Source organism: Lepisma saccharinum, chromosome 16 (assembly GCF_977018435.1).
Source record: "Lepisma saccharinum chromosome 16, izLepSacc3.1, whole genome shotgun sequence".
Lineage (NCBI taxonomy): Eukaryota > Metazoa > Arthropoda > Insecta > Zygentoma > Lepismatidae > Lepisma > Lepisma saccharinum.
The window spans coordinates 2,185,399-2,205,355 of record NC_139244.1 but is presented as its reverse complement, the minus strand read 5'-3'; the positions used below and the strand labels follow the sequence as shown (position 1 = coordinate 2,205,355).

Here is a 19,957-nt window from a genome sequence, read left to right as displayed (position 1 = left end):
AGTGCCTGTATACTTCAGCGGCGTAGTGCCCATGTAAGGCTTGTAAGTCCACCTTACAAGTTGAAATTATTGAAGAAAACGTATTTCATTCCCGTATTTATCGCTTGAACACACATAGCAATATCAGACTTCAAGTAGAACTTTTAACGAAACAATTGAGGACTTGTTTTGATTCTATTTGTTTCTCTGTAAGGCTTCTTGAGAGGACTTACGTGCGGGTGAATGGAAGAAATTATTTGGACTCGCCCATGGCGGGTGTGTTTGCTTACGTAGTATCTTCTCAACCAATGACAGGGCGCCCCGATTCTCAGCCACTGTAAGGCGCATTACAAGTGGGTGCTAGCTGGCGAGAATTTCTGTCCCCGCTGCGTCTGACTTGTTTGCCACGGTCAGAAGAGAACCAAGAAAATCGACTCCCGCGTTGTTTCAACAATGCTTGACGGGAGGTGTAGCTAACAAAACGGGTGTCATTTTAAATGTGTAAACTAACTATTAAGTTCACAAAGAGATGGTTTAATGTTGGATATTACCTTCATTAGAAGCAGCGAAGTTAAAGCAGCGAAGTTAAAGATAAAAGAGGAATGTCTGGCAATCCTAGATCCAGCAGCGCCCGCAAAGTTAGGCGCGTGCATCCCAGTTGCCCGTAATGTTAAAAGCATACGCGTAATATTTAGCGTTATGATTTAGAGATTTTGTTTTTACCTTTTCCTTTGACCTAAGTTGCTTGATATGCTTTTCAAAATGTGCGCAAATATCGTAACGATGATAATGAGTAATATTCTCTAATGCATTTGCATTTGCAAATTGTATCCTACGCATTTCCCACAAATGACTTTTTAGTGAAAGAAAAATAATAAGAATAAAAATATGACGTGACCTTCCAGAAAAAGAGTTTGTGTCCTTAACTAAGCTGTACGCGAAATTTGTCAATTGCTACCAGTTGAAAGTTGAGCTACAGGTAATTTATTCTGAAGCCGAATATCGAGTAAAGAGTGTGTTTGAACTTCATGAGTACTTGCGTACTACCAATTTGAATGAAGCTGTTGGACAAGTGTACAATTCTGTTGAATTGTTCCTCATTGTTCCTGCCTGAAGCTCGTCGGTGAAAAAGTAGTTTTCTGCACTGAAGAGGATTCATACATTTCAACGCATCACACAGACTCAGGCAAGGAAATCTGACTTGGGACTGATACGCGTATCCATTGTGCTGCTAAAGACATTGACCAGAAACTCCCGATTCTACGACGACGTGATTGAGATGTTCAGACTAAAGGATCATCGGATTGTGTTACAGTATAAATGAGAATTTTTCAGTAAGTAATACATATACTATTATTGTTAACATAGTTTGAAATTGAGTGTGCCCATACATGACTTACATTAAAATAGATTATATTTAGTTAAAATATCTTTGGGTTTTCTTTATCCAATATTCAGATCAGGTTTATCTAAGGAAGCCTTACACCTTTCATACAATCACGCTACGCCACTGGTATACTTTAAGAACAAGTCTTTGGAATCCACGTGCAGTCAACTTATGAGCCACTGAGAAGGCCTTTCCACCCATCTGCCTGCGAACCGAGGCCATTGTCGAACTTCCTCCTCCATTAGTAAACGTGCTGGTGTGGTAAGCATCCACAGAGATATTGAATTCTCATTTGCCGAGAAATTTCTGTAAGTTTTAGGCTACAGAAGGCAAGAAACCACTTCTCTTCACTTGTGCAAGTGTATTTAGGAGGTGCCATGTTTAAAATAACAAAAATAGCGTTTTGAAGCTCACTTGATTAGTGTCGAAGCTTGAGGTCGTTTTGTAAAAACAGTTGATACCTCATGGAAATTTGAGCTCTATACAGTCTGCCCTACAAATTTTATTGGACTTTTAAGGTTTTCATTTGACTCGTGTAATAACACATTTTACTTGACCTTCTGTCCCGTTCGAGAGCTTGTATTTGAGAAATTTTCTTCACCTATGCTACGTTATTGCATCTATTCAGGATAAAATCTAATTTTTCGATGTCACGTAGCACTGAAAAGAGGAGCCAAAGAATAATGTGATCAACGAAAGCTGTTTCCCTCGTCCCTCTATGGGAGGTCTTTTGGGCAAGTTAAAACAATATCTCCAGAACTTTATAAACAGGTATATTTCAAGATATTGAACTGTAATCCGGCGGAAATGTTCTTTTCGCAGCAGACTGGAATTTGTGCATTGACACGTTCTGTTTATACTATAGGGTATATATTTCGATACTTGAGACTAAGAACGAGACAAATATTTCCATACCATCCCTATTTGCTGACGACCACAATTTTCATGCACCTCTCAACAGATCAAGAAACGCAAAAGACGGCACGCGAGGAAACATCAAAAGTAAATACCATCGCGTGTATAGGAAATAAATATGAATTTGAAATGCAAAGAACAGCCATAAGTTGATCCCAAAGCGAGCGACAGGAATTGTCACGCGAGCGAGCACACCGTGAGAATGCATATGGAAGGCTCAAGCAAGCCGACACCCAGTCACCATCTCTCACAGTGCTAGGGATGGCAAGGTACAAAGGAACACGCGTGCACCGTTAAGCCTTCGTTAACTGCATGAAAAATCCCACATTATGTAACAGTACAGTGCAAGACTTTTATTGTTCCACGTTTGCATGGGAAAGTTACGTCAAGAACACTCAAAACACTTGTCAGAAGGACTATTTGGGGATTTATTTTACGCGTCTCAAGTTTCGTTGGTTTTGAACTTGGTTTCCAAGTCGCTTTTCTTCCTCTTGAAGTTACTCGCAACGACAAGGATATGATGATTGATTTGTTATATTTTACTTATAGCTTTCCTACCACTTCTCGCTAATCGGGAAAATGATGATGAATTCTGATACGATCAAATGAACGAACAAACACAGATTGACGAAGCAACACCATTGATTGGTTGAATTGAAGTTGTTGGGTGCGTCGGCACATTAGGTCATTTTGCACCCTTCAATCTATACGGGCAAATATCCCCGTATCTAAAAATCTTGCCTACAAATTTAAAACAAAGGGTGTAAAACGCCCCTTGGGGAAAAAGCAAGGTGACCTGAACAAGACAAACATTAAAAAAAATAAGAATCAAGTAAAAGCTTTCTCAGTCCGGCTCATCGCAAAAAGCTAACAACATTTGATAAAACTTTGTGGTCATCTCTAATAAAAAGGGATGATAAACAGTTGGCAGTGTGCGAATTAACGGGGGGATGCCGGGGATTTACCCCTTACAAAATATTTTATCCTCGGCAAAAGGAAACCATTTTTATCCCTGCCAGGGATGTTTTTATCCCCCTGAATGAAAATTAAAAGCATGTCATTTCTTAAGTATGTAACAAACAACTGAAAAATCATTCCTGTCCCATCAAAGATTTTCCTGCCGAAAAGTAGGCAGCCTTGTGTGTTAAAGCAGCAAGTAAGCAAGTGATCAACCCCACGAGGCGGACAAACGCAGGCTGCTTTTCACTAGGCATACTGCTGATATTTTGATTGTGTTAAAGTGTTTACAAGAAACGTGTAGGTTAGATGGACCCTAAGTTTGAACTTGGCAATAGAAATGTGGTCACGTTTTCGGTCTTACTAGTTCGATAGCTCTTTTTGTGTATGAGTTTGGGTTTTCTCAAAAAGTAAATTACTGTTTCTAAACTACGTGTAAATGCTATCATAAGATTTACTTTACTTTAATGGTACACAAATTTACATACCCCCCAAAAAACCTCCAGAGATGAAACCACAAGTACGCCACTGAGTTGGCATCTCCCCCCTCCCCCTCAAAACAAAAAGCTTAATTCGCACACTGACAGTTGGGAAGATCAAAAGTCTGCCTGAGGAAAACCAATTCGGCACATTCAACAAGAATATGTGGCAGATTCTTGCTAGTCTCCAAATGCAGTCCAGGATGTTCTATGTATGGCAATTTTAAAAAAAATAATTTTGGTAACTAACAAATCTCCACAGTTTCTAAAAAGCATTTTTAGTGGTGAACATAATTTCTTTCTAATATAAAAATCTAGTTATTCCAAACAAAGTTTTCCCTGTATAAAATATTAAGTATATCTTCACTCCTGATTACTTCGTTTAATAGAGCTAGCGTCCGTTACCTATCAATCGAAAGCAATTCAATTCCAATACTAGTGGCCACCTGAATGTGGGCCAATTCACGCGTGTTGGGGATGATATACTCGTACACTCCAACGAACAACCACACCCCATCTTCATCCCTAGATTCAAAATTCTACGCCTACGGAGGTATATCTAGGCAAAGTTCGTTTTACGTTTAGTTAGGCTATAGTTAGGACTGGGCTTATAAAATGGAATCCGATTCACTGAATAACAAGGAAAACGTGTCACTATGCATAGAGTGCAGGTTTATATCTAGGGTTGCTAAAAAAAACTTTAAAACTACAGACATTGTGTTCCTCTGCTCTTTTATCATCTTCTGAATTCAATAAGCAGACAAGAAAACTCACGTCGGATTCCATATTGAACTCGTATTCGAAGATTTCAGTCCGCCTTGGGAATACAACGTGTGGGCTCCAGGAAAGCAACCGAGGTTCTTTTCTTAGCACAGACTAAAAATAGTGAAAGTAAGCAACAGCCTCCAAATTCTCCAGCAGTTATGCCTGGAACAGAGGAGGATTCCGTCGGATCGATCTGCTGGAATACGCCGCAGAGGCGACCCCGCCTTTTGCGCTGGATCACTGCACGGTTGGGACTTTTACCCTTCAAAACACGCCCTTGCAACCTACCTACGCGATTTTGGCTTTATAGTATGCCGATATAGATTATGAACGCTACAGATAAAATTTCAACACTTGGACCTCCGTGGCGGAACGGTTAGCACCGACCGCTACGGCGCTAGGGGTCCAGGGATTGAATCCCAGACTGGGTTTGAGTGTTCTTTGTGCGTGCGCTTTCATGAATTTAATCATATGCATACACATGGACGTCCGCAAGATTTTTTCCAGGGAGGGGCAAGGAAGGTATTTTTTTTCCAAGGGGGGGGCAAACGAGGGTAAATTTTCCCCAAAAATAGTGTTGTTCCCTAAAAATCATTGCTTAAATTTGAATTTATGGTGTTCATGCAATAATTAACACATATTATTGTGGCTAAAATGAAATTATATGTGTGAAATACATATTTTTTGGTTGACTTTCATTTTCCAGGGGGGCCACGGCCCCCCTTGCCCCCCTTCCGGACGCCCATGTGCATACACCCGCTGATAGAGACTGTACCTGCAGTTGTTTTAAAGTGTGAATTGAGCTGGCATGTTGCTCCACCGAGGATCGAATCCTGGACCCCTTCATTAGATTCTCTCAAATACAGCGAGCACTTAACTCTGCGTCTCAATGCCAAGAACAACCCTTCAACGAAGCTACAGGGCAGGAACGCACAAATAAAAGACCCAAGACAGTGCAAATAGTGGATTTTGAATTAAATATAGTCGATTTGACGCGTATGAAGAACGTCAGGCACAATTTCTGGTACCAAAAAATTGACGCATAATTCCAGGTCGGTAGACACTTGTGAGGTGCGGTCTCAAAGACCGCTTGAGGTTCTGGAAGTTCCAGATTACCGCCTTTCGTTCAAGCTAGTGTCGCCACCTTCAAACCAGAAATAGGGATTGTTTGGATGTAATTATAACAAGACACAAAAAACCTTTTACTACATGTCGGTTAAGTTTTACAATGCTCTCCCTTTGTCTGTAAGGTAACCGCCCTTTATAAAATTCAAGAGAGAACTGCAAAAAGTATTGACTGATAAGTGTACAGAGCATTCCCTGACATTCGCTACGAGACTCAGCGGCAAGCGGCCCGGCATCAGCGCTTGTCTTTCCCGGTGAACGGGTCCGCGACAGTCGCTTATATTAAACCTCGTAAAAAGGTTTAGAGTAACAGGGTCAGTTCTGAATAAAAGTGGAAAGAAAAATGGGGAAATAAAGTAGACAAAGACAATCCGCACACTATCCGTGAGTTAAAAGAGAGTATTGTACGAGAAATCGGGAGAATTACAGTATACGAACTTGCACGTGTAAATGCCAATTTCCTTCGCAGATGACAGGACTGTGTTGCAGCAGAGGGACATCATTTTCAACACCTTCTGTAGTCAAGGTTAGTGCACAATATGAAAACTGTAATTTTAATAGCCGACTCTAGCGACTGTCGGGGAACCCGTTCACCGGTAAGGACAGCGCTGATGCCGGGCAGCTTGCGGCCGAGTCTCGTATCGAATGTTAGGGAATGCTCTGTATATATAAGGCAGAAGAATTCTTTGAAATTAATTTTGTTAGGTAAAATAGTTATGCTTGTAAGATAATAATGTTAACTATTTAACTTTATCTAAGTTGTGTTACGTTTCTAAGATGCTGTTGGGATGTTTGTAAGATTTATGTACGATTATACTTTATTTGTACAAGGCTAAGTTATATTTCTGACGATTGTAATACACGTGATGTTCTCATGTGTTTCTACAATAAAAAAATATTATTATTAAAAGAATTCAGAGCGGTCTGACAGGCGTACCTCGCAAAGTATGTCCCAGTATAAGCACCTCACAACTTAGTAAAAACGCACCCTCACCGAGACTTGTACGGGTATTAAAAGACGCTGTTTGTCAATTGCACACATTTCGTGTTGGATATGGCAACGATGACAACACGTAGGAATTAAACGGAAACTCAGCACGGCGGAGCCATTAGTTCGAAGTCACGTTCAGTGTGCGAGCAACGCCCAGACCCCTGTCAATATCCTAAAAATTACGCACGTACGTATGCAAATCGCAGGCATATATTTTGCAGAGGCATGTCCTCCACTGGGAACAGGCTCAACCAACCATATGAGTTTCCCTGCTAGGTTCCAAGAGTACTGAAGTTGCGTTGCTCTTTTCGGTTCAGCGAAGAGAATACAGTGCTATATTCAGCTAGACAGCTCTATAAATTTCATTCATCTATATGCTTTTGTCAATACGTTGATCGACTGCGTGAATATAAGCGTTCGCCAGAAATTTTTGTGGGGCTAACAAAACTGGATACTGGAAATAAACTAATTAATTATTTGTGCTAATGCATTATTTTGTTTCGCATTTATTATTATATGCTTGGAAAAAGCTGGTACTGTGATTATCCAACACTACTGTTTTTGCGTTAGTATACTTCACTTTTACACCTCGTTCAAGAATGACCTTTGAAAATTAGTGAGAAAGTATAGTTATAAAATTTACACAGATATCGCGTATGAAATCTTTGGAATTTTGAGAACTCTTGAAGCAATTTCTTTTATCAAACGGCAGAATATGAAAATATGAGATTCTTACCAGCCCCTGCATTTTAAATTAAATTACTAATGAAATACGAATAAACTGGATATCATAAATTTTGTTTTTAATTTTCCCAATAGGATATGTTTGGCAGGGGGTTGATCCAGACAGGTTCATTTATTGAAGAGCAAATATCGCAGAGAGAGAGAGAGAGAGAGAGAGAGAGAGAGAGAGAGAGAGCGAGAGAGCGAGAGAGCGAGAGAGCGAGCGAGACAGCGACAGACAGTGAAAGAGAAAAACAAAGAAAGAAAGAAAAGGAATAGAAAAAAGGGATCAAACAAAGTAGAGCCCGCTTGAAAAAGATTTCGTTCACCCTCGCGACGACACTGCTTGCAAAAACATACGGAGATAAGATATGAAAAGGTTCCAAAGAGTTTATTTCGAGTGCAACTTACGTTGTGATGTTTACCATGGGAGTTAAACTATATTCTTGCCGCCAAGGCTTCAAATCTTGCAGCGAAACCCCCCCGCGAATAAAATATTAAACATGCAAAACAAGGGCCAGGGTGGAGTCCCTGTCCCTCGTGATGCAATGACCATGACATCATGCATGGAAGTTGAAACATAGCAGAACCAGCCACCGACAGCGGCAGACCCCGCCCCGCGCTCTGTGGAGAAAAAGATAATGAAGCGAAATGTCCATGCACCTGCCTTCATCTATACAAGGACTTTCAGGTCTATGATTTAAGTACAGTGACTATCTCTTCCATATTTCCTGGGATCTCCCGTATTGCAGTTTTTTTGTTTTTTTTTAATCCTCCCAACTCCCGTATTGACATTATTTCTCCCGTATTTTTCATTAACATACAAGATCGCAAAATTTTAACTCATCCAGAGTTCAGCGAGCCACACAAAACTTCAAGCCAACTGCAAGATCTTGCACGTTTAACCTTTGGCGGGCTGAAGTGACGTCATATCTTGCAGAACATTGGATTTATGCTTAGTTCTGCTGCAGCAGCAGCGGACAAATGCAGATGGGGTAGGACTAACAAACATGCAATTTTATATTTTTTTTCTTCTGTATTGTAAATTAATTATTTTGTTCCATATTATCATTTCATTAACATTTGCTGGAGTAATGCCGCGCCGCTAAAAATGCGCGCATATCCACGGCCGAAAGTCGGAAATGTCCCGCAGATCCACGGCCGAAAGTCGGAAATGTCCCGCAGATCCACGGCCGAAAGTGGGAAATGTCCCGTAGATCCACGGCCGAAAGTGGGAAATGTCCCGTAGATCCACGGCCGAAAGTGGGAAATGTCCCGTAGATCCACGGCCGAAAGTGGGAAATGTCCCGTAGATCCACGGCCGAAAGTGGGAAATGTCCCGTAGATCCACGGCCGAAAGTCGGAAATGTCCCGCAGATCCACGGCCGAAAGTCGGAAATGTCCCGCAGATCCACGGCCGAAAGTGGGAAATGTCCCGTAGATCCACGGCCGAAAGTGGGAAATGTCCCGTAGATCCACGGCCGAAAGTGGGAAATGTCCCGTAGATCCACGGCCGAAAGTGGGAAATGTCCCGTAGATCCACGGCCGAAAGTGGGAAATGTCCCGTAGATCCACGGCCGAAAGTGGGAAATGTCCCGTAGATCCACGGCCGAAAGTCGGAAATGTCCCGCAGATCCACGGCCGAAAGTCGGAAATGTCCCGCAGATCCACGGCCGAAAGTGGGAAATGTCCCGTAGATCCACGGCCGAAAGTGGGAAATGTCCCGTAGATCCACGGCCGAAAGTGGGAAATGTCCCGTAGATCCACGGCCGAAAGTGGGAAATGTCCCGTAGATCCACGGCCGAAAGTGGGAAATGTCCCGTAGATCCACGGCCGAAAGTGGGAAATGTCCCGTAGATCCACGGCCGAAAGTCTGAAATGTCCCGTAGATCCACGGCCGAAAGTCTGAAATGTCCCGTAGATCCACGGCCGAAAGTCTGAAATTTCCCGTAGATCCACGGCCGAAAGTTTGAAATATCCCGTAGATTCTCGTCCGAAAGTTTGAAATATCCCGTAGATTCACGGGCGAAAGTTTGAAATTTATCTTAAATTCATGGCCAAAAGTTGCGCCCCCTAGTTACAATTTAACATCGTTTGCGAGTTACAATTATTAAAGCTGTAGCATTCTAGGGCTGCAGTAAGTTGAATCCCACCCATTATTTCTGCATGCATATATTATATGGCCTTGAGTAATTGGGGACCGGTACGCTCGATATATGTTACAAAATACGAACCACAAGTGTAAATATCGTTTCTTATGGTTTCATTTTACCCCACTCACAAGCGAATTAATAGGACCTGGTTTCGTCACGAGCGGAGTGACACTCGCACAAAAGAGGTCCCAGTAGCCTTGGGCCAAACGAGGAACCTGCGTGCGGGAACATAGGAAGCAATTTATCCGCAGCGAAAGATCGATGCACGCGGTCATTTAATTTGCTCGAGCCGAAGTTTCGATTTAGCGTGTTCCGAGGCAGATAATTGAAGCTCTGAGTAGATCTCGCAAGGTCACGTCGATGCACTTTACAGCCTCCTTTTAAGAGACCGCTCGCGTGAGGCCCTTCGATTGTTTTGGGCGGAGAAGGATTTGTTTCGCCGGAAGCGTTCGCAGGACGTAAAAGCCCTGGTCGACGAGTACCGTGTGCTCTCATTCGAGAGGGGACGGAAGTCGAACCCCCTCCCCCTTCCAAGGACATTAAAATCTTCAGTTTCGATTGAACAAAGTTTATTATGTACATTCATAGTATTGGTTTATTTTACTTTGGATTTCCGCCACTTTCGGTTAATAGCAAAGATGACAAATTAGTGACGATATGATGAGATGATGAAGGGATACTCACAAAAAAGAACAGCCATGCCCATTCCCTGGCGTCCACGGAGGGCGGCTAATTTGATAGTCGATAACAGAAGTTAAGGTAAAGTTCCTCCTGCACCGTGCCATGAAGGCACATTGAGTGGGAGGAGGGATCTGGGGATTCTCGATCTCTGATCTTTTATCGGTTGATCACGCTCAAGTGAACTTTCCCAACAGGGTTGCCCCCAGGTATCTATATATTCGAGGCTGATCGAACCCCAGAGCAGCTTTATGCAACAGGGAAAAAGGCCGGAAAAATTCACACCCTACATCACCTATTCCGGGAATCGAAACAGAGCCTCCCGCGTGGCAGTCAGCGCCCCACGACTAGACAACCGCGGACGGAATTTTACCACTTAATCCTGAGAATACGTGCTTCCAAAGAGTTCTCAAAATTCCAACAATGAAAGAGATAACGTAACGCCTCCCGGATGGCGTAGCGGTAACGCTGTCTCCTTGTAATCAAGGAGGTCCCGGGTTCGATCCCCGGTGAAGGTAGACTACACCGTGGCTCTGATCTCTAATCTGAGGATAAAGCTAATGTGAATTTCCACGACAAAAATATACCCTAACTTTCAAAGGTTTTTCTTCAGTAAAGGTCCTGTAAGGTTAATAAAATAGAAAAAACAGATTTTAGTGAAAATACAAATAAATCGACAAAAAATATTGTTATTAGTTGATAACAACCGTTACTAGATTATTATTTCCCTTGTTCAATTTTTGTTTATATCAGCGGCATGGAATGACATCGAGGGTTGCCACTTATCTAGGGTTTAATAGACCAGAGTTCACGCTACTTCTTTTAAAAAAAAATAGTTCCAAGTTCATTTAATGCTGAGATAGGCTAATCGAGAATAGACCTACAGTTTTAAAGTGCAAGGTGTCTCCGCCGGAAATACTACTTTCGAAAATTCTCTGATATCCTGGGAGCGCTTGCGACTATTTGGCTGCGCTGGACAATCCGTTCATTATATTGCAGTGAGTAAAGAATTCGCACGCAAGTATGGTTTATTCACGATACACACGTATGCAACAGAACCTGTAATGTGGTAAAAACAACACGCTAAACAGCATCCCCCTCCCCCCCCCCCAATAGAACTCGAGCAATGTTAAGGCATGTCCTGAAAAACTTTATGGTAGCATAAAATTCAATGAACAATGAAGTAATTTTGTCATGAACGTTTTTATTTCCGAACTACGCATTTGTGAAATGAATGCAGATTAGAATAATTTCAATTTGCTCGTAACGAGAACGCAGGGACACGGGAATTTTGTCGTTTCGACTGCATTATTACTTCCCTGCATGTAGGAATAGGTCTTCCGCCAGAAGAAATGTGGATATGACCTTTCAGTGGGTTTAAAGCCAAAGTGATTGGCAAGACTGGAAGCAATGCAAAATGTTTCCACCACATTGACAGCAACAAAAAGGTAAAGTTTTTTTCCCAAGTCCAATTTATGCATAGATAGGTTAATCGGGACTGGACCTACAGTTCAAGTGGGGCCCGACCCACTGCGTCATGTGCACAAGGAATCGAACCCGGGACTCCCGTTAGCCAACGTAAGCTGCATTTGGAGCGAGATATCCAATTTACATTATTTCTCATTTCGCTTCGCGTTTTTGACCCTCATGTCAATTCGCGACGATGAGGATGGATCACATATCTATGCCCGAACTCTAACCCGAAACATTCGGTAGCAAGATCGCGAGTCTGTCAGTCAACGCCGCTATTCGATTTCATTTTTCTTACTTAGCGTCACTTTCTGGCGCATTTGGCTAATTGCGAAGATGAGGAGTGTGAACTCAAAACCGTAAAGGATTCGAACCCGGAACTCTTGGCGTAGTAGGGCACTGTGCTTATCACCTCGAAGGTCGGCTCAAAGCGTTATTCAAAGACGCGTAACTCGCACAGTGCGAAATCATTAACATCTTGAAAGTTAAAGTAATTTTGGATGTCTACAGGCGTAAAGTAATTTTGGTTGTCTACAGGCGTAAAGTAATTTTGGTTGTCTACAGGCGTAAAGTAATTTTGGATGTCTACAGGCGTAAAGTAATAGTGGATGTCTACAGGCGTAAAGTATTAGTGGATGTCTACAGGCGTAAAGTAATGGTGGATGTCTACAGGCGTAAAGTAATGGTGGATGTCTACAGGCGTAAAGTAATGGTGGATGTCTACAGGCGTAAAGTAATGGTGGATGTCTACAGGCGTAAAGTAATGGTGGATGTCTACAGGCGTAAAGTAATGGTGGATGTCTACAGGCGTAAAGTAATAGTGGATGTCTACAGGCGTAAAGTAATAGTGGATGTCTACAGGCGTAAAGTAATAGTGGATGTCTACAGGCGTAAAGTAATAGTGGATGTCTACAGGCGTAAAGTAATAGTGGATGTCTACAGGCGTAAAGTAATGGTGGATGTCTACAGGCGTAAAGTAATGGTGGATGTCTACAGGCGTAAAGTAATGGTGGATGTCTACAGGCGTAAAGTAATGGTGGATGTCTACAGGCGTAAAGTAATGGTGGATGTCTACAGGCGTAAAGTAATGGTGGATGTCTACAGGCGTAAAGTAATGGTGGATGTCTACAGGTGTAAAGTAATGGTGGATGTCTACAGGCGTAAAGTAATGGTGGATGTCTACAGGCGTAAAGTAATGGTGGATGTCTACAGGCGTAAAGTAATGGTGGATGTCTACAGGCGTAAAGTAATGGTGGATGTCTACAGGCGTAAAGTAATGGTGGATGTCTACAGGCGTAAAGTAATGGTGGATGTCTACAGGCGTAAAGTAATGGTGGATGTCTACAGGCGTAAAGTAATGGTGGATGTCTACAGGCGTAAAGTAATGGTGGATGTCTACAGGCGTAAAGTAATGGTGGATGTCTACAGGCGTAAAGTAATGGTGGATGTCTACAGGCGTAAAGTAATGGTGGATGTCTACAGGCGTAAAGTAATGGTGGATGTCTACAGGCGTAAAGTAATGGTGGATGTCTACAGGCGTAAAGTAATGGTGGATGTCTACAGGCGTAAAGTAATGGTGGATGTCTACAGGCGTAAAGTAATGGTGGATGTCTACAGGCGTAAAGTAATGGTGGATGTCTACAGGCGTAAAGTAATGGTGGATGTCTACAGGCGTAAAGTAATTGTGGATGTCTACAGGCGTAAAGTAATTGTGGATGTCTACAGGCGTAAAGTAATGGTGGATGTCTACAGGCGTAAAGTAATGGTGGATGTCTACAGGCGTAAAGTAATGGTGGATGTCTACAGGCGTAAAGTAATGGTGGATGTCTACAGGCGTAAAGTAATGGTGGATGTCTACAGGCGTAAAGTAATGGTGGATGTCTACAGGCGTAAAGTAATGGTGGATGTCTACAGGCGTAAAGTAATGGTGGATGTCTACAGGCGTAAAGTAATGGTGGATGTCTACAGGCGTAAAGTAATGGTGGATGTCTACAGGCGTAAAGTAATGGTGGATGTCTACAGGCGTAAAGTAATGGTGGATGTCTACAGGCGTAAAGTAATTGTGGATGTCTACAGGCGTAAAGTAATGGTGGATGTCTACAGGCGTAAAGTAATGGTGGATGTCTACAGGCGTAAAGTAATGGTGGATGTCTACAGGCGTAAAGTAATGGTGGATGTCTACAGGCGTAAAGTAATGGTGGATGTCTACAGGCGTAAAGTAATAGTGGATGTCTACAGGCGTAAAGTAATAGTGGATGTCTACAGGCGTAAAGTAATAGTGGATGTCTACAGGCGTAAAGTAATAGTGGATGTCTACAGGCGTAAAGTAATAGTGGATGTCTACAGGCGTAAAGTAATAGTGGATGTCTACAGGCGTAAAGTAATAGTGGATGTCTACAGGCGTAAAGTAATAGTGGATGTCTACAGGCGTAAAGTAATTGTGGATGTCTACAGGCGTAAAGTAATAGTGGATGTCTACAGGCGTAAAGTAATAGTGGATGTCTACAGGCGTAAAGTAATAGTGGATGTCTACAGGCGTAAAGTATTAGTGGATGTCTACAGGCGTAAAGTAATAGTGGATGTCTACAGGCGTAAAGTAATAGTGGATGTCTACAGGCGTAAAGTAATAGTGGATGTCTACAGGCGTAAAGTAATAGTGGATGTCTACAGGCGTAAAGTAATAGTGGATGTCTACAGGCGTAAAGTAATAGTGGATGTCTACAGGCGTAAAGTAATAGTGGATGTCTACAGGCGTAAAGTAATAGTGGATGTCTACAGGCGTAAAGTAATAGTGGATGTCTACAGGCGTAAAGTAATAGTGGATGTCTACATGCGTAAAGTAATTTTGGATGTCTACATGCGTAAAGTAATTTTGGATGTCTACATGCGTAAAGTAATTTTGGATGTCTACATGCGTGAAGTAATTTTGGATGTCTACAGGCGTAAAGTAATTTTGGTTGTCTACAGGCGTAAAGTAATTTTGGATGTCTACAGGCGTAAAGTAATTTTGGATGTCTACAGGAAGAAAGTAATTGTAATTTCTAGTTATGAACATACTGACAAGTAGTAAAATCCGATCAGCAGCGAACGTATGTAAGTGAACGCTGGCAAAAAGAATACTGTAACCAGGACAGAATGATGTCAACGCCCGACTCAGCCGTTTATCGTCATCTAGCTAACACGCTGGGATAGTGAGGACTCCACAAGCGCTTTCATATGACACGTATTCGTTCCCACTTCACGGCTTCCGTCCGTCACACTTGGAACAAGTAAATTAAACTGGGAGTGGCAAAATATCTGATTCAATATTTGAATTTTGTCTGCTTCACAGCCAGTCGGTTATTTGTTTCTACCTGCCTACATATATTGTCGCCATTAGGATGACTGGATTAGGTTTCAAATACGGGATTTATAGCAGAAGTGGCGTGCCCAAATGGGGGTTGATGGGTCCATAAATCAACCCATTTTATCCAGTATTTTAAAAAAAAGTCAGGCAGGAAATGATAGCAAAATGAGGGTTGACTACTTACCCACTCTACCCATATAATTCATTTTCTCACTCCACTCAAAGATTTCTTCAATCTTTTCACAATTTTTATCACTAGTCACCTAAATCCTCCCTTCGTCGGGTTCGAATCCCGGCCTGGGCATTTATTTAACTATGCTTTTCTGACTAATCGCGACGATGAGAATTAGTTTACGCTAAGTGGACGGGTTCGAGAACGTTTCTGTGTGTATTACCCCCCCTATTTCAATCACCCCATGGGTGGCTTGGGGACTTAAAGACTTCACCGCCGAAGTTACAGGGAGAGTCCGGGCCCAGGTTCGTTCATTCATTCATTGATTTGCTTTATTTTACTTTGCTTTTTGTGCCACTTTTGGCTAATTTGCGAAGATGGGGATGAGTGATATGATAAAATTGATTAATAGACATCACAAACGTCCATGCCCAAGCCAGGATTCGAACCTGGAACCCCTGGCTGTCCCTTCATGAGTTCCATGCATCATCACTTGATGTCGCGATTACAACGAGCAATGATTCAACCCCAAGCTGATAAGATTGGTTGTCTTGTTTTCTTTTTACCAGTTTGGGGTGACACTTTCTGAAGACACACACGTGTCCACCTCCCCTCCATGTAACAGTCTTGACTGTATCTGGCAAGACTAACGAGGCTCTGGCGTACTTCGCAAAGTAATATAAAACAATATTTTCTCCCAAAGAAAGACAGTTCACTTTCATTGCTTCCTCGCCTCTTTTTCCCCTTCACACTCTCCCTCCTCCTGTTTAATCTACTTCCAGTCTTGGTGGCCTTAAATTGAACAGTTAAGAGCAAGATCTTAGGCACGACTTCTCGACAATAACACCTCACGCCAGGCTGCAACAGAGGCGGGGCCCAACACCTTTCCCCTCCCCCTTGGAATGAAAAAAGAAAGGTGGGGGAGGCGAGATATTCAGTGACCCACAGAAGCATACAGACGCTGACGTAATCATGGATTTTGCAGAATGTCCCACCAGTGGATTCTTACCTCACCGCTAAAATTAGTGGCAGGCGCTCCCAGGACCCAAACCCCATAAGCAGCGTTGCCAGGTGCATTTTTTTCAAGCCGGGCTCTTTCTTATTGGTTACATTACTTTACGTTCCCTCCCCCCTTTCTTCCTCGAGAGAAACTATTCATAATGTCTTGCACGCAGTGGCGTGTCCAAGGGAGGGTTGGTGGGAGTTATAACCCTCTTTGGCCCAGTATTCCTGAATATAATTTTTAAAAAAACTTCAACGGCAGGAAAAGATGGCAAAATGAGGACTGGCTACTAGAAAAAAGTATATGTAACCGCCACCCTTCGAAAATCCTGGGCACGCCACTGCTTGCAGGTATGGAAACACTTACCATTTGTCTTATTACGGATTTTATCGGGGATTCTAACAAAAAAGCAGACTGATCCAGTCGGTAGGGTGCCTGACTGCCACGCGGGAGACCCGGATGCGATTCCCGGGATGAATGAATTTCATGTCGCAATTTCTCCATTTGTTCTGGAAGAGGCAGTTCTGGGGCTCAACCAGCCTCTAATAAGTGTGTGTGGGGGGTTGACGCGGCCGAAGCGTGGTGTTGATCACATCACCCCCACAAAATTGCCTATAAATTAAATAGAGAGACCCATCCCCACATCCTATGTGATGTAGCTCCACGCATGTTTGATTCATTTGCTTTATTTTACTTCTCTTCTTGAGCCACTTTTGGCTAATTTGCAAAGATGGGGATGAGTGATAATATGATGAAATTGATGAATGGACACTTACATCCATGCCCAGGCCAGGCGTCGTAGCGCGACGTGCTAACCACTCCGCCACGGAGGCTGGCTCCACGCATGTTGTAATGCTCATGAGTAGCTTTACTTTTAGAAACTGTTAGCGTCGAGGTTATGGTATTTACTTTTCATACAAACGATAATACTTGAATTTCTTGAAAAGTTAGCAAAACATATCCCCACCCCTCGTCTGTTTCTACAACCACTTTTTTTTACAATTATCAACCATAACCAGTGTGTCTCAAACTTCACAAGTGTATCATTTTTGCCCGCCCTTCTTGGTGCTAAGGTATAACATTACACCTCCTTAACGTCCTTGCAGAACGAGTCCTGTATATCTATGTCGTCCAAGATGGCGTAGTAGTAATCAAGGTTCGATCCCCGATAGAGGCACATAGTGGATCACACTTTCAACTGAAGGAGCAGGGCTAACCCCTCCCCCGATCGAAAACCCTCCACCTTTATAAGAGAACTGCAATAGCACTGAAACACGAATCATCAAGATTTCGAATGTCTTCGAATTGTTTAAACTGAAAAGCCTTGAAGATGTCTGATATCTTGGTATTCCTTAATGCAACTGACAGAATCACGCTACAAGAAATCTTTAATCTGCCTCTGCATTCTTACGGACAAATACCCGTCGGCAGGATACACAAACAATCCGCGTCGGAGAAGGAAAGTTGGGAAAACGAAGGAATTCAATTAATACGAAGGGAAGGTAATCCGGGAACGACCTTGAAAGTTTGAACAGCCGGTGAATTTTTCATTTCCACAGCGACGGGCAGAATCAATACGCCCATCGAGTGCGAGCGAAGTTTCCAACTTCCTTGCCTCCTGTCTGTCAGCCACCAGGAAGCTGTCAGGGCGCCGGAAGCCATGCACAGATAACGGCACGCTTCTTTCCTCCACACCGATCCTTTTCTGCATTCCGAAAAGCCAACAGCTTTTTCCTTGCAGGAACTCAACTCGGGCCTATGTCCTACCGGTGAGAGCAGTGACTGCCAAGCCCACATGTCCTCGCTTCGTATTTTGCATATACTAATACCCATTGCCCTACATTCCAATCTTGCATAACCCCATATTCAAAACACCAATCTTGCATCGCCCCGTATTTTATACACCAATCCTGCATCGCCCTATACTTTTTCACACCAATCCTCTGTCGCCCTATATTACAAACATCCACCCTGTGCCGCTCTATATTTCAGACATCCACTCTGTGCCGCTCTATATTTCACACACAGTCTGCGTAGCACAATATACCCTGCTTATCCCAATATATACCCTGCGTAGCCTACATTTCAGACAATATACCCTGCGTAGCCCTACATTTCAGACAATATATACCCTGCGTAGCCCTACATTTCAGACAATATACCCTGCGTAGCCCTATATTTCAGACATCCACCCTGCATTTATGTTAAATGCACGGCCATGAAAATAGGCAGCTGGGTAGAATCGAGCTGGTGCCACATATGGGAAAAGCAAAGCGAGAGCGGGACAAAAGTCGCCGATTCCCGCGCACTGTGTGGCAACGTCAAAGGGCTGCGTTGCCCATTTCTAGCGTCAGACTGATCTCTCTCCGGGGCACTTTTGTGTCATCTCTTACCTCTCGAGCAAATACTGTCAGTTTGTATCACATGGATTACAAAGACCAACTCTACAACGAGATCTTTCATTCTGTTAAACCTCCGAACATAAGGGGTTGTGCTCCGAAGTGGCAACAGCGCGAATTTCTGCCACCCGCCTAATTTCATGGCCGTGCGTTTATTTATGCTATCCAGCCGCAATATAACTTTTGTATGCAGGCTTACGAACAGTACCCTACTTTGAATTTTCTTTTGATAGTTTTATTTTTAAATGTGTTCTTTCATACTTCACAGCCGAGTACTTACAACAAAGATTTTAATTCAACAAATGAAACCATATTTCTTCTCCGTATGGGGACATTTCGTGGGTTTCCAAGTACGATAAACTTTTTAAACACTCCTCTGCTACGGTTAACTATGTAAAATATGTTTTCCACACTTTACCAACACTAGTATTTTTGTTATTTAGCGTAATTTTCTGGCATTCGTGGCTAATCGCGACGATGAAAACGAATGATTAATAATAAATGGATGTGAAAGCCCTTCGGGGAAAGTTAAAAGTACAGGACACACGACAAGTTAAAAATGTAATTACTCAGAAAATATGCTTCTAAAAAAAACTAAAAACTTTAAATACTCATTTCCTCACTTCTTCGTAGTATACCGTGGACTAACGAGGCTCTGGCGCCTGGAACTGTAGCCATGAAAATCCTTGTAGGAAGTCTGTGGGTGGGTTTCTCATTCTTTCTTCATCCAAATCATCGTGCAACCATTCATCCTCATTGACGTGAAAAGCGACGTAAAATAACCCAATTCAAACAATCAGTGTCATAATTTCTCAACATGGAAACAAACAGTCCGAGAGATGAAAAGTTTGAGGACATTCAAATCTGCACATTCAGTAAGAATAATATGTTGAACACTCAAAATAACGTTACATACCAGAGCGGAGAGGCCAACCATGATCATGAGTTGGACGACTGTGTCGAATGCCGGATCTTTGCGGGGCGGACAGTATGAGGAACGATGAGATTAAGGGACGCTCCTCGTAAATAAACCCCGGGCTGGGAGTCGAACCCGCCAAGTTCGGTAGGGGTGTCCATCCCATCAATCACGTTAGTGCCCACAAAGTATTATTTACCGTATCTTGTTTTCAACAATCCTAATACCGAAAGTAACTTTCTTCTTCTCTTTTTTTATATTTAATGAAAACTTGACGATGTCCTTTTAAATTCTTCCTCTTCTTCATCTAACGGACTAAAAACATGGTGCACCACTGTAGCAAAAGTGACTTGGAACCAAGTAAATGAGTTACTAAGGAATTCTGATTCTCTCCTTACCTTCGTCTCATCTCATAGTACATATTGCAGCATAGAAACGTTTTTACATATATCTTCAGAAAAGCATGCAATGTTCATGAAGACATTAATTATAGTATACT

The 19,957-nt window shown here is 42.6% G+C and overlaps 1 protein-coding gene across 15 annotated transcripts in view; it reads right to left on the bottom strand.

Moving 5' to 3' along the window:
• The window catches only part of Msp300 (Muscle-specific protein 300 kDa), a 609,326-nt gene that overhangs the window by 54,549 nt on the left and 534,820 nt on the right, over positions 1-19,957 (bottom strand). The gene's annotated exons all lie outside the window — the stretch shown is intronic.